This window comes from Capra hircus, chromosome 20 (assembly GCF_001704415.2).
Source record: "Capra hircus breed San Clemente chromosome 20, ASM170441v1, whole genome shotgun sequence".
Lineage (NCBI taxonomy): Eukaryota > Metazoa > Chordata > Mammalia > Artiodactyla > Bovidae > Capra > Capra hircus.
In genome coordinates, this window is record NC_030827.1 from 53,723,401 (window position 1) to 53,735,454 (window position 12,054).

At 38.1% G+C, this 12,054-nt stretch overlaps 1 protein-coding gene across 3 annotated transcripts in view; it reads left to right on the forward strand.

Annotated features, from left to right (window-relative positions):
• CDH18 (cadherin 18) overlaps nucleotides 1-12,054 on the forward strand; it is a 604,406-nt gene that overhangs the window by 424,194 nt on the left and 168,158 nt on the right. The gene's annotated exons all lie outside the window — the stretch shown is intronic.

Sequence of the window (12,054 nt, forward strand, 5' to 3'; positions counted from 1 at the left end):
GGTCTTAGGGGTAAATTTAGAAAGCCAACCATCTTCTATTTCCCTGTGAGAAATAAACATGTATGTGTGTTTATTCATATGTATTTATGAATGTATATATGTGTGTATGTATGTGTATCTGAATATGTGTGTGTGTGTGCATACACATATTTATCTGTTTCTGTATATGTGTACTCCAAATTCGAATGTCATTGCAAACTTCCCCAACAAAGAGCTTTCAAAACAACAGTGATTTTGGAAGGAAAGTAGTTGAGCACAAATCTGACAATTTCTTGATCCATGTGACTCTAACTTAGTTACCTGGTAGCATTCATCTGGCAAGTGGAATCATTCAAAACTGAGTCCCTCATATGCCCAGTGCCTCAATGAGAAGAGCTGTGGAACTGGGCTCAGATGCATCCAAAGCACGTTCCATCTCAGAGCGTCTCTATGTGGTCTCTATCACAGTAATTAAACCACTTACCTGAAGGCTCAGAGCTTATTTATACTAATCCAGAAGCTTCCAGTCCTCTTAAGTCCAGGGAAGAAATTGATATACCGTCACTTCTACAGTACTATATTGGTCAAAGCAGTCATAGATCAGCCATGGGTAATGGCATTGGTATTTGATATCCTGCGAAAGACCATAACCAGCTAATGACCATGTGCATCAAGATAAATCTCAGGCTTCTGTTTCTCACTCTTTATTCTTTTGAACAAAATACTCAACCATCAGCTTTTATTTTTTTTTTATTTTTTTAGGTTTTATTTTATTTTATTTTATTTTATTTTTTTTAATTTTAAAATCTTTAATTCTTACATGCGTTCCCAAACATGAACCCCCCTCCCACCTCCCTCCCCATAACATCTCTCTGGGTCATCCCCATGCACCAGCTCCAAGCATGCTGTATCCTGCATCAGACATAGACTGGCGATTCAATTCTTACATGATAGTATACATGTTTTTAAAGTAAGATCATTTGGTTACCTATGGTTGAAAGTGAAAGTGATAGTTGCTTAGTTGTGTCCAACTCTTTGCGACCCTACAGACTATAACCCACCAGGCTCCTCTGTCCATGGAATTCTCCAGGCAAAAACACTGGAGTGGGTAGCCATTCCCTTATCCCAGTTGATCATCCCCAAGGATCAAACCCAGTTCTCCTGCATTGCAGGCAGATTCTTTACCATGTGAGCCACCAGGGAAGCCTCAATGCTTGAGACCCAGGTTTCATCCCTGGGTCTAGAAGACCCCCTGGAGAAGGAAATGTCTACCCACCTTGGTATTCTTGCCTGGAGAATCCCATGGTCAGAGGAGCCTGGCAGGCTACAGGCCATGGGGATGCAAAGAGTCGGACATGACTGAACATTTAACACTTTCATAACCTGTGATTATCTACCATCTTTCTGACCTCTTCTTGATTATAGTAAGAACTTTGATTCCAGTGCAATTAGAACCTAAACTTGTCAAGAGAAAGTGATTTTTTTCTGATACCACACTATCAAGATGCAGATATTCTCCCAAAATCAATTTCAGGCTCTTTGGCAGTATATTCCTCAATTTACTTGCAAGGAATCAGAAGCTCAGAAGGTAGTGATCATGACAGCAGACTCTGAATTCTAATTGCATAGATTAAATACTGATTCTATCATACTCATCTGTCCTTGGGCAATCTTCTTAACCTTTCTGTTCTTGAAATCCCTCTTTGATTAAAAAAAAGGGGATAATATAAATAACTTCCATAGTCAGTCGATGTGAGGATTTAGTGTGAGGATTAGTGATTTAACCTAAAGCATTCCTCATTATGCTCAATAAATGCTAAATAACTGTCAATAGTTCTATTATCAAGAACATCATCACCATTGGAATTTTATCCCCCAGATAAGTCTTTTTTTTTAAGTTTATACTTTATTTTTCTCCCTACAATGCTGTTGCAGTACATTTTTTCTGAATGGAGTAGTTAAGCTGAAAGCCTAATAATCCATATAATATTTGGTCTTCACAAATGCCCTGGAAAAGCTATGATTATCAGTGTGGTTATTAAATATATTGACTAGAAGCACTGGGGCTTCCCATATAGCATATAATACAGAATCCACCTTCCAATGCAGGAGACACAAAAGATACAAGTTTGATCCCTCAGTTGGGATGATCCCCTGGAGTAGGAAATGGCAATCCACTCCAATATTCTTGCCTAGAAAATTCCGGGGACAGAGGAGCCTGACCAGCTACAGTTCATGGAGTTTCAAAGAGTCAAACATGACTGAGCAACTAAGCACACACACACACACACACGCACACACACACACACACGCACACACACACACACACACAACACAGAAAGACGGGTCTTTTGAAATTGTAGATCACATTGAAACACTAGAAATAGATATAAGCAATAAACAAATGCAAAAAAAAAAATAGAGAGACATGGAAATAAAACCTTCTAAGTCAGAAGCACATTTAATGATGCATAAATGCAACTACCTTCTCTTTGGATCTGTCTGATCTGTGCCCACACATCCATAGAGAGGGTAGTACCTATTTTTAGAATTCTGTTCCTGTCTCCACCTCCTCTTCTCCTCTCCTTTCTGTCTCTCTCTACCACCCCAGACCCCTTCCTGTCTCTTTATTTCACAATATCACAAGACTCTCCGAAGGGCCCACAAGGTCCGAGGACTTCATTACTTGAACTAATAACTCTGTGGTATTCTGTCAGGAAGCCCTTGGTTACATTTTGGCTTCTGCTGATTTCTCATCTGGAAAGCATTACTTAAACTTTGAGCTTTCTCTCCCATGAAGAACATGTGGAAAAATCATATACCTGAAGAGAGTGCCTGAGTCATAGTTCATACTCAAAACATATAAATTCACCATTCTTTTCTCCTCACCAGAAATAAAATGATTCATCATCAGTTTTGGGGGTAAGAAGAAAAAACATGTAGAAGAGGAAAAATTGAATCTTCCTCTTAAATCATAAAAATGTCTACATTCCTGAATTTATGATGATTAATTCCATGAGTCATAGCTTGAAGCTAAAATAAATATGTTTATTTTTAATTGTGAGATGCCAGTGTTTCATATAATATAAATTTTCTTTAAAAATAAAATGTATCATATAATGAAAATATAAATAAAACTCTGAAGTTTAATTAGTTATTAAATTAGTTTAGAGTCTGAAATGTGTTAAATGTAGCTGTAGATATAACCGTGTATCTGCTGAACCACAGCCTCTGACAACTTACCGGTAGTGATGTTTAGTCAGTGATGACTTTCCATAGGGGTGCAGTGGAGCTATTCAAACTTTCAGTCACTTGAGGAACAAACCATAGAAATATTCAGAGTATAAATGAGTACCTAAATCTCTACTATTTCCCACAATAATTTTCCAATGGAGACAATCTTGTCAATACATCCATGTACTTTCTGTATCTGCCCCTTTGTTGATGGCAGATCCCCTTTGCAAGGGTTCTTTGCTTCTCCATTCTTCTTTCTATATCCTACAAACTTGTTGTTGTCCCATAAAGTACTGCTTTATCATGTTCATGCATATGGATAGCTACAGCCTTTAGAGTCTGGATTTTGCCTGTTCATTTAACAAAATCTATTTGTAGTATTAGGGCTTCCCTCATGGCTCAGATGGTAAAGAATCTGCCTGCAATGCAGGACACCTAAGTTCAGTCCCTGGGTTGGAAAGATCCCCTTGAGAAGGGAATAGCTACCTACTCCTGTATTCTTGCCTGGAAAATTTCATGGACAGAGGAGCCTGGCTGGCTATAGTCCATGAGGTCTGAAAGAGTCAGACACGACTGAGTGACTAACACTTAACTTTCCATAATTTCTTAGTTATTTCCCTGTCAGTAAACACTCTAATCATGACCTTCTAAAATCGTAAGCTCTATCCTTAATGTCCCAGTACCCCACATTTTAAATATAGCAGAGACACATTCAATATACATTGGATTGGTGGTGAATGAAGGAAACAGATTTCTGAAACTGTGGTGATGATTTAATGTCTCAGTGTTTTTGATTTCAGTGTAGACAGGAATTTATGAAAGTCATATTATCTTTACAAAATCAGTAGGGAAAATTCATAATGTGTAGTTGAATAGAAGTACCATATAATATACTAAATGTTGAAACAAATAGCACTTCATTAGCTAACATAAAAAAGTCTCACAGGTACCTAGATCATCATGATCAGGCTGTTGGAAGGATGAATTACTCCTGCAAGATGTTAACTATCATTGTGTAGGAACTGGTTAATGAAACTTCTAAATGTTTATAAACCTCTTAATGTTTTCCTAATTGTTTTAAATGATTAGATACTCAAATGAAATATGAACACTTGGTGGCCAGATATCATATGTCCTCAACTGCAGGTGAATATCTCAGATTAGACCATTCATGGGAACCGCAGAAGAGGTTTGTCACGAATACTGATGTTGTGCCCACTTCCCTAAATTTTCACTCAGTAGGTCTAGAATGGTGTCCTTGAAGGTGCATTTTAATTGTAACTTCACATAATTTTGTTTTTAAGTACCCTTGCACCCCATTTGGCATCTGGTCCTATCACTTCATGGGAAATAGATGGGGAAACAGTGGCTGACTTTATTTTTGGGGCTCCAAAATCACTGCAGATGGTGATTGCAGCCATGAAATTAAAAGACACTTACTCCTTGGAAGAAAAGTTATGACCAACCTAGATAGCATATTCAAAAGCAGAGACATTACTTTGACAACAAAGGTCCATCTAGTCAAGGCTATGGTTTTTCCAGTGGTCATGTATGGATGTAAGAGTTGGACTATGAAGAAACCTGAGCACTGAGGAATTGATGCTTTTGAACTGTGGTGTTGGAGAAGACTCTTGAGAGTCACTTGGACTGCAAGGAGATCCAACTAGTCCACTCTAAAGGAGATCAGTCCTGGGTGTTCTTTGGAAGGAATGATGCTAAAGCTAAAACTCCAGTACTTTGGCCACCTCATGCGAAGAGCTAACTCATTTGAAAAGACCCTGATTCTGGGAGGAATTGGGGGCAGGAGGAGAAGGGGATGACAGAGGATGAGATGGCTGGATGGCATCACTGACTTGATGGACGTGAGTTTGAGTGAACTCCGGGAGTTGGTGACGGACAGGGAGGCCTGGCATGCTGTGATTCATGGGGTCGCAAAGAGTCGGACACGACTGAGTGACTGAACTGAACTGTGCCCCATTAGAAAAACAGTAGGACTCTGGTACATTTTGAGGCTTCCCAGGAAGTACAGTAGGAAAGAATTTCCACCTGTCAATATGGGAGATATGGGTTTGATCTTTGGGTCAGGAAGATCCCCTGGAGTAGGAAGTGGCAACATAGTCTAGTATTCTTGCCTGGAAAATTCCATGGTCAAAGTCCATTGGGTCACTCAAAGTCAGACATGGCTGAACACACTCTTACATAGACTGATATCTTGTAATAGAAAGTGAAAGTGAAGTCGCTCAGTCGTGTCCAACTCTTTGCAACCCATGGACTGTAGCCTGCACCAGGCTTCTCTGTCCATGGGATTCTCCAGGCAAGAATACTGCAGTGGGTTACCATTTCCTTCTCCATGGGATCTTCCCAACCTTTGGATTGAACCCAGGCTTCTCACATTGCAGGCAGACGCTTTACCGTCTGAGCCACCAGGGAAGCGCTGATATCTTGTAATAGGCGTTACATAGTTATATAAGAAAGTTCAAACGAATGAATGAACAATTGACAAAATTAAGAAAGAAAATAAGCAACTGAGCCCAAATGAATATATGTAGTTAAGATATGGAAGAAAATTTACCAGCTCTTCTTATAAATGCACATATGTACTTGAAAGTGTTTTTAACAATTTGAATGTCATGCCTGTTTATTTGTTCCGCTCTTTTAGAGATTTTATTTTTCAGTCTTCTGTGGTATTACCTAATAAACTAAATTTGTATATTTCCATCTTAAATTCTTTTTAGTGGCTAAAATACAAGAAACCAGTTTGGAGGATCTATTGCTCTATATGAATATCACCAGTCAAAGAAAAAAACATGTGGTGATCTAGTGAGTCAGGTTCAGTGAGTAATGTTTATAACTGCAGATGAGTTCCAATGTTATGAGCTTGTATTCAGCAAAGAGTCATTCCCAGTTACAAGCCCCTATATATCAAGGTGATTGGGAAGCTGTAGTCAGAAGGTAATTTGCAGGCAGTGGGGTACCTGTGATCGTTTACCGGGAAAGTAATAAGAAACAAAACAAAATGATACAAAGGTAATCACTTCCTGTTGATTCAACACAACATCGCAGGCGAACAAAAGGCAACAATTTCTGTTAAAAATTTTGAAATAAACATTGCTAGTGAAGCATATTAGACAAACATTCAGAATATGCTAATAGTCGTTACCTAGCGTATATTGAAATGTGGAGTGTTTCCTTTGTTCTTATGCAAACACTGCACTAATTTAAGGTGATTAATTTAGCTACTCTGCATTGTTTTATTTACAAATTTACCAAATAAAAAGGCCAGGTGATAAGTCTTTATTATTATGTTTATTTGAAAGAAAAAAATAAGTTAAAATACAATTACTGGGTCCATGGATACATGATAGAAAAGCCAAACAAAAAACCAAAATATCAGTTCTTGTTTGGTCTATACAAATATAGTTTATCCTAGTCTTGTGTAGGAGTTTAGGCTTCATAGTTTTGAAAAATGTTTATTATAATTGAATATTATTGGTTGTTTTCATGTGTGTATCTCCACATATATTTTATTGATATGACAAGATGGTGATAAAAAATGAAGAAACGTATGAAAACAATGGCAGAATTTTGTCTAATTGTGACTTTTCATACTTTTGACCTACTTACACTGGAATCGCCTATAGTAGTTGTTAATGTCAGGGGAGATCGTTCAGAGGACATGAATGCCAATTGACTAGCAAGCTGAACCCAGGTAATCAGAGGCTCCTCACCCCCTTCTCTGCCCTTGGAATCATTTTTCTGCCAACATTTCCCAGAGTGGGAGCTATGTCCAAGGACAGTCTTCAGAGAGAAAGGTTTCAGGATATAAGGTTGATATATAAAAGTCAACCTCTTTCCTATTTACCAGCAATAAAGAAGTAGACTTTGATTTAAAAATACAATACCATTTAGGTTAGCTTAGCTTAAAAAGAGATACTTGGGGGTAAATTTAACGATAAAAGGTATGAAATCTATATGAGGAAAACTATAAAAGTCTCAATAAAGAAACAAGAAGTAAATAAATGGAGATATATGTTATGTGCATGGATAGGCAAGACTCAATATTATCAAGATGTTAGTTCTGCCTAACCTTATCAATACATTCAGTGGGATACCAATCAAATCCCAGACATTTTTTATAGGTATTGACAAACCTGTTTTACAGTTTTTAGGTAAAAGCTAGAAAAGATCATTGCAACCCACTCCAGTATTCTTTCCTGTAAAATCCCAAGGACAGCAAAGCCTGGTGGGCTACAGTTCATGGGGCTGTAAAGAGTGAGACATTACTGAGCACATTCAACAGTTTTAGAAACAAAGGAACTATAAAGCCATGGATAGACATGGAGGATCCTTAAATGCCCATTGCTAATTGAAGAGGCCAATCTGAAAAGGTTGCACACTATATGGTTCCAATTATATGACATTTTTGAGGAAGCAAAATTAAGGAGACAGTAAAATGATCAGTGATTGCCAAAGGCTGAGGGGAGGGAGGGATGAATAGGTGGAAAAGAGAGGATTTTTAGGGCAGTTAAAGTATTCTATGTTATGCTGTAATGAATACATATTATTATACATGGATCCAAACCCATAGAATATGCAACACCGAGAGTGATCTCTAATGTAAATTATATATTTTGGGTGATCAGTTCAGTTGCTCAGTCATGTCCAACTCTTTGTGACCCCATGAATCACAGCACGCCAGGCCTCCCTGTCCATCACCATCTCCCGGAGTTCACTCAAACTCACATCCATCGAGTCAGTGATGCCATCCAGCCATCTCATCCTCAGTCGTCCCCTTCTCCTCCTGCCCCCAATCCATCCCAGCAACAGAGTCTTTTCCAATGAGTCAAAACTTCGCATAAGGTGGCCAAAGTACTGGAGTTTCAGCTTAAGCATCATTCCTTCCAAAGAACACCCAGGACTGATCTCCTTTAGAGTGGACTAGAGTTGGATCTCCTTGCAGTCCAAGGGACTCTCAAAAGTCTTCTCCAACACCACAGTTCAAAAGCATCAATTCTTCTGCACTCAGGTTTCTTCACAGTCCAACTCTCACATCCATACATGACCACTAGCCTTGACTAGATAGACCTTTGTTGTCAAAGTAATATCTCTGCTTTTCAATATGCTATCTAGGTTGGTCATAACTTTCCTTCCAAGGAGTAAGTGTCTTTTAATTTCATGGCTGCAGTCACCATCTGCAGTGATTTTGGAGCCCCAATAAATAAAGTCAGCCATTGTTTCCTCATCTATTTCCCATGAAGTTATGGGACCAGATGCCATGGTGATAATGATGTGCTAATAATGTAGGTTTATCAGTTGTAACAAATGCATTATTTTAGTACAGAATGTGGCTAGTTTGGGAGGTGGTGTACAGTCTGGAGAAAAAGGGTACATGATAACTCTATTTTCTTAATTTTACTGTGGACCTAAAACTACTGTAAAATAATAAAGTGCTACTGAAAAGGAAAAAACTAAAGTAACTGTGCACCAGCTATGTTCTAGACTACCCCACTCAGGAACATCTGGGCTATATGTTGGAATCATGTTATTATATCAGGGGATCATGTGGCTATGGCAGTTTGCCCTATAACCTGTGTGCCCTCAGGCAAGGTCATAGCTAAGTACATGCGAATGAGCCATTCTCAGGAGAATTGAGTGTTTAAATGATTCCTTAGATAATCATTTCTGAGAAATATGTGTCAATTCTAGATATGCTCTTTTCTTTCCGTAAGCAAATTTCTTTGACAAATTTCTTCCCATTTCATGTCATAGTAGCGCTATTATAAAAGAAAGGAGATAATGAAATTATTAAATCTGTGCTATAAAACAGGGTTTGTGTTAATTCTTCTTCTCTGATCCTTTTAAATGAATGACATTCAGATTGCATAAAATATCTGTCATTCACTTTGGAGATAGATGGGAGGGAAGGTTCAAGAGGGAGGTGACGTGTATACACCTATGGCTGATTCATGTTTATGTTTGACAGCAATTATCCTTCAATTAAAAAATAAATAAGTTTTAAGAAAGATTTTATTTTCATATTTGTATATTCTACAAATATTACTGTAATGATTTCTTTGTAAAATATCCTGGATAGTAATCTCATATTTCTACATATCAGAGGTAAGTCCCTTTTTTTTTTTCAGAATGGCATCTTTAATTTTAGAAAGTATAAATTTCTTTCATTAAATGTTTTCATAAACTCTTAACTTGTTCCCCTCTGCATCAATTAACTTTTTTCTTATATAATTATTTATGGGAAAAAAAACATTGTTCTTTTTAATAAGAATGCTTGAGGCTTTTTCATATCTATGGATTAGATGAATCATTTATTATCATATTATTATAATTCATTTCGATATGAATAATTTTCATTCTTATTTAGCTTCGGGAAGGTTCTCCTAAACTTCCTCCATTATATGTCCACAAGTATTAAAAGCTGGAATTCTATTTTCCTGGGGCCTGTGGCTCTCACTCAAAGTAATTACATGTGCAATCAAGTCAGTAAAGAAAAAAATAAATAAATAACATTAGTGGTTAAGTGTCCTATATTCTGGAACTCTCTTGCTTTTTTGATGATCCAGTGGATGTTGGCAATTTTATCTCTGGCTCCTCTGCCTTTTCTAAAACCAGCTTGAACATCTGGAAGTTCACGTTTCATGTATTGTTGAAGCCTGGGTTGGAGAATTTTGAGCATTACTTTACTAGTGTGTGAGATGAGTGCAATTGTGCAACAGTTTGAGCATTCTTAGGCATTGCCTTTCTTTGGGATTGAAATGAAAACTGACCTTTTCCAGTCCTGTGACCACTGCTGCATTTTCCAAATTTGCTGGCATATTGAGTGCAGCACTTTCACAGCATCATCTTTTAGGATTTGAAATAGCTCAACTGAATTCCCTCACCTCCACTGGTTTTGCTCATAGCGATGGCTTCCAAAGGCCCACTTGACTTCACATTCCAGGATGTCTGGCTCTAGGTGAGTGATCACACCATTGTGATTATCTGGATTGTGAAGATCTTTTTTGTATAGTTATTCTGTATATTCTTGCCACCTCTTCATTGGATCATCAAAAAAGCAAGACAGTTCCAGAAAAAATATGTATTTATGCTTTATTGACTATGCCAAAGCCTTTGATGGTGAGGATCACAACAAACTGTGGAAAATTCTTCAAGAGATGGGAATACTAGACCACCTGACCTGCCTCTTGAGAAATCTGTATGCAGGTCAGGAAGCAGCAGTTAGAACTGGACATAGAACAACAGACTGGTTCCAAATAGGATAAGGAGTACGTCAAGGCTGTATATTGTCACCCTGCTTATTTAACTTATATGCAGAGTGCATCATGAGAAACGCTGGGCTGGAAGAATCACAAGCTGGAATCATGATTGGCAGGAGAAATATCAATAACCTCAGATATGCAGATGACACCACCCTTATGGCAGCAAGTGAAGAGGAACTAAAGAGCCTCTTGATGAAAGTGAAAGAGGAGAGTGAAAAAGTTGGCTTAAAGCTCAACATTCAGAAAACTAAGATCATGGCCTCTGGTCCCATCATTTCATGGGAAATAGATGGGGAAACAGCGGAAACAGCGACTGGCTTTATTTTTGGGGCTACAAAATCACTGCAGATGGTGACTGCAGCCATGAAAGTCAAAGATACTTAGTCCTTGGAAGAAAAGTTATGACCAAACTAGACAGCATTTTAAAAAGCAGAGACATTACTTTGCCAACAGTTCCATCTAGCCAAAGCTATGGTTTTTCCAGTAGTCGTGTATGGATGTGAAAGGTGGACTATAAAGAAAGCTGAGTGCCGAATAATTGATGCTTTTGAACTGTGATGTTGGAGAAGACTCGAGACTGCAAGGAGATCCAAGCTGTCCATCCTAAAGGAAATCCATCCTGAATATTCATTAGGACTGACCCTGAAGCTGAAACTCCAATCCTTTGGCCACCTGATGCAAATGACTGACTCACTGGAAAGACCCTGATGCTGGGAAATATGGAAGGTGGGAGGAGAAGGGAATGGCAGAGGATGAGAAAGTTGGATGCCGTCTACAACCCAATGGACATGACTTTGAGTAAATTACAAGAGTGGTGATGGACAAGGAGGCCTGGCATGCTACAGACCATGGAGTTGCAAAGAGTCTGACTTGACTGAGTGACTGAACTGAAGACATATTTGGTAGTTCTAATATAAATGTGACCTGCTGGAAAATTTGTTTCAGTTTTAAATGTAAGGCTCTATTGACAGAGCTGTGTGTGTGTGTGTGTGTGTGTGTGTGTGTGTGTGTGTGTGTTTCTCTATGTGTGTGTATCTGTGTGGTGTGTTTACCTACGCATAATTACATATGACATATATAATTTGTATCTCTTTATTGAATGTCACTGCAAGACAAAACGTATTACATGTCACTGCAAGACAATTAATGTGACTTTACATATAATTTTTCAAACAATCTCATCACTTTCTTTATTTTGCTCATGTACTTAGATCTAGTTTTTATTATAGTTGTTATTTCCTGACAAAAAGTAGTCAGTTTCTTAGTCTTGATAAATATTAAAGTACTAACTGCCTATAATCTTTTTCAAGTGTCTACACTCTGCCAATGTTTTCATCATCAAAATTTGACAACCCTTTCGGAAAACTATGTAAATTGTTGTGTAAGGAGAAAAATTAACCTCTGCTCAAATCATCTGAGCTGACACTTAGGATGAGCGCAAATCATGAAATATTCAACTCACCAGCGGAAGAAAAGAGCAAGGACCACAGGTCTACCTCTGATGGGCCTGTCACCCCAAGGAACGCCAAGCAATGCGATATCTTCATTTGTCCCTTAGTATCTA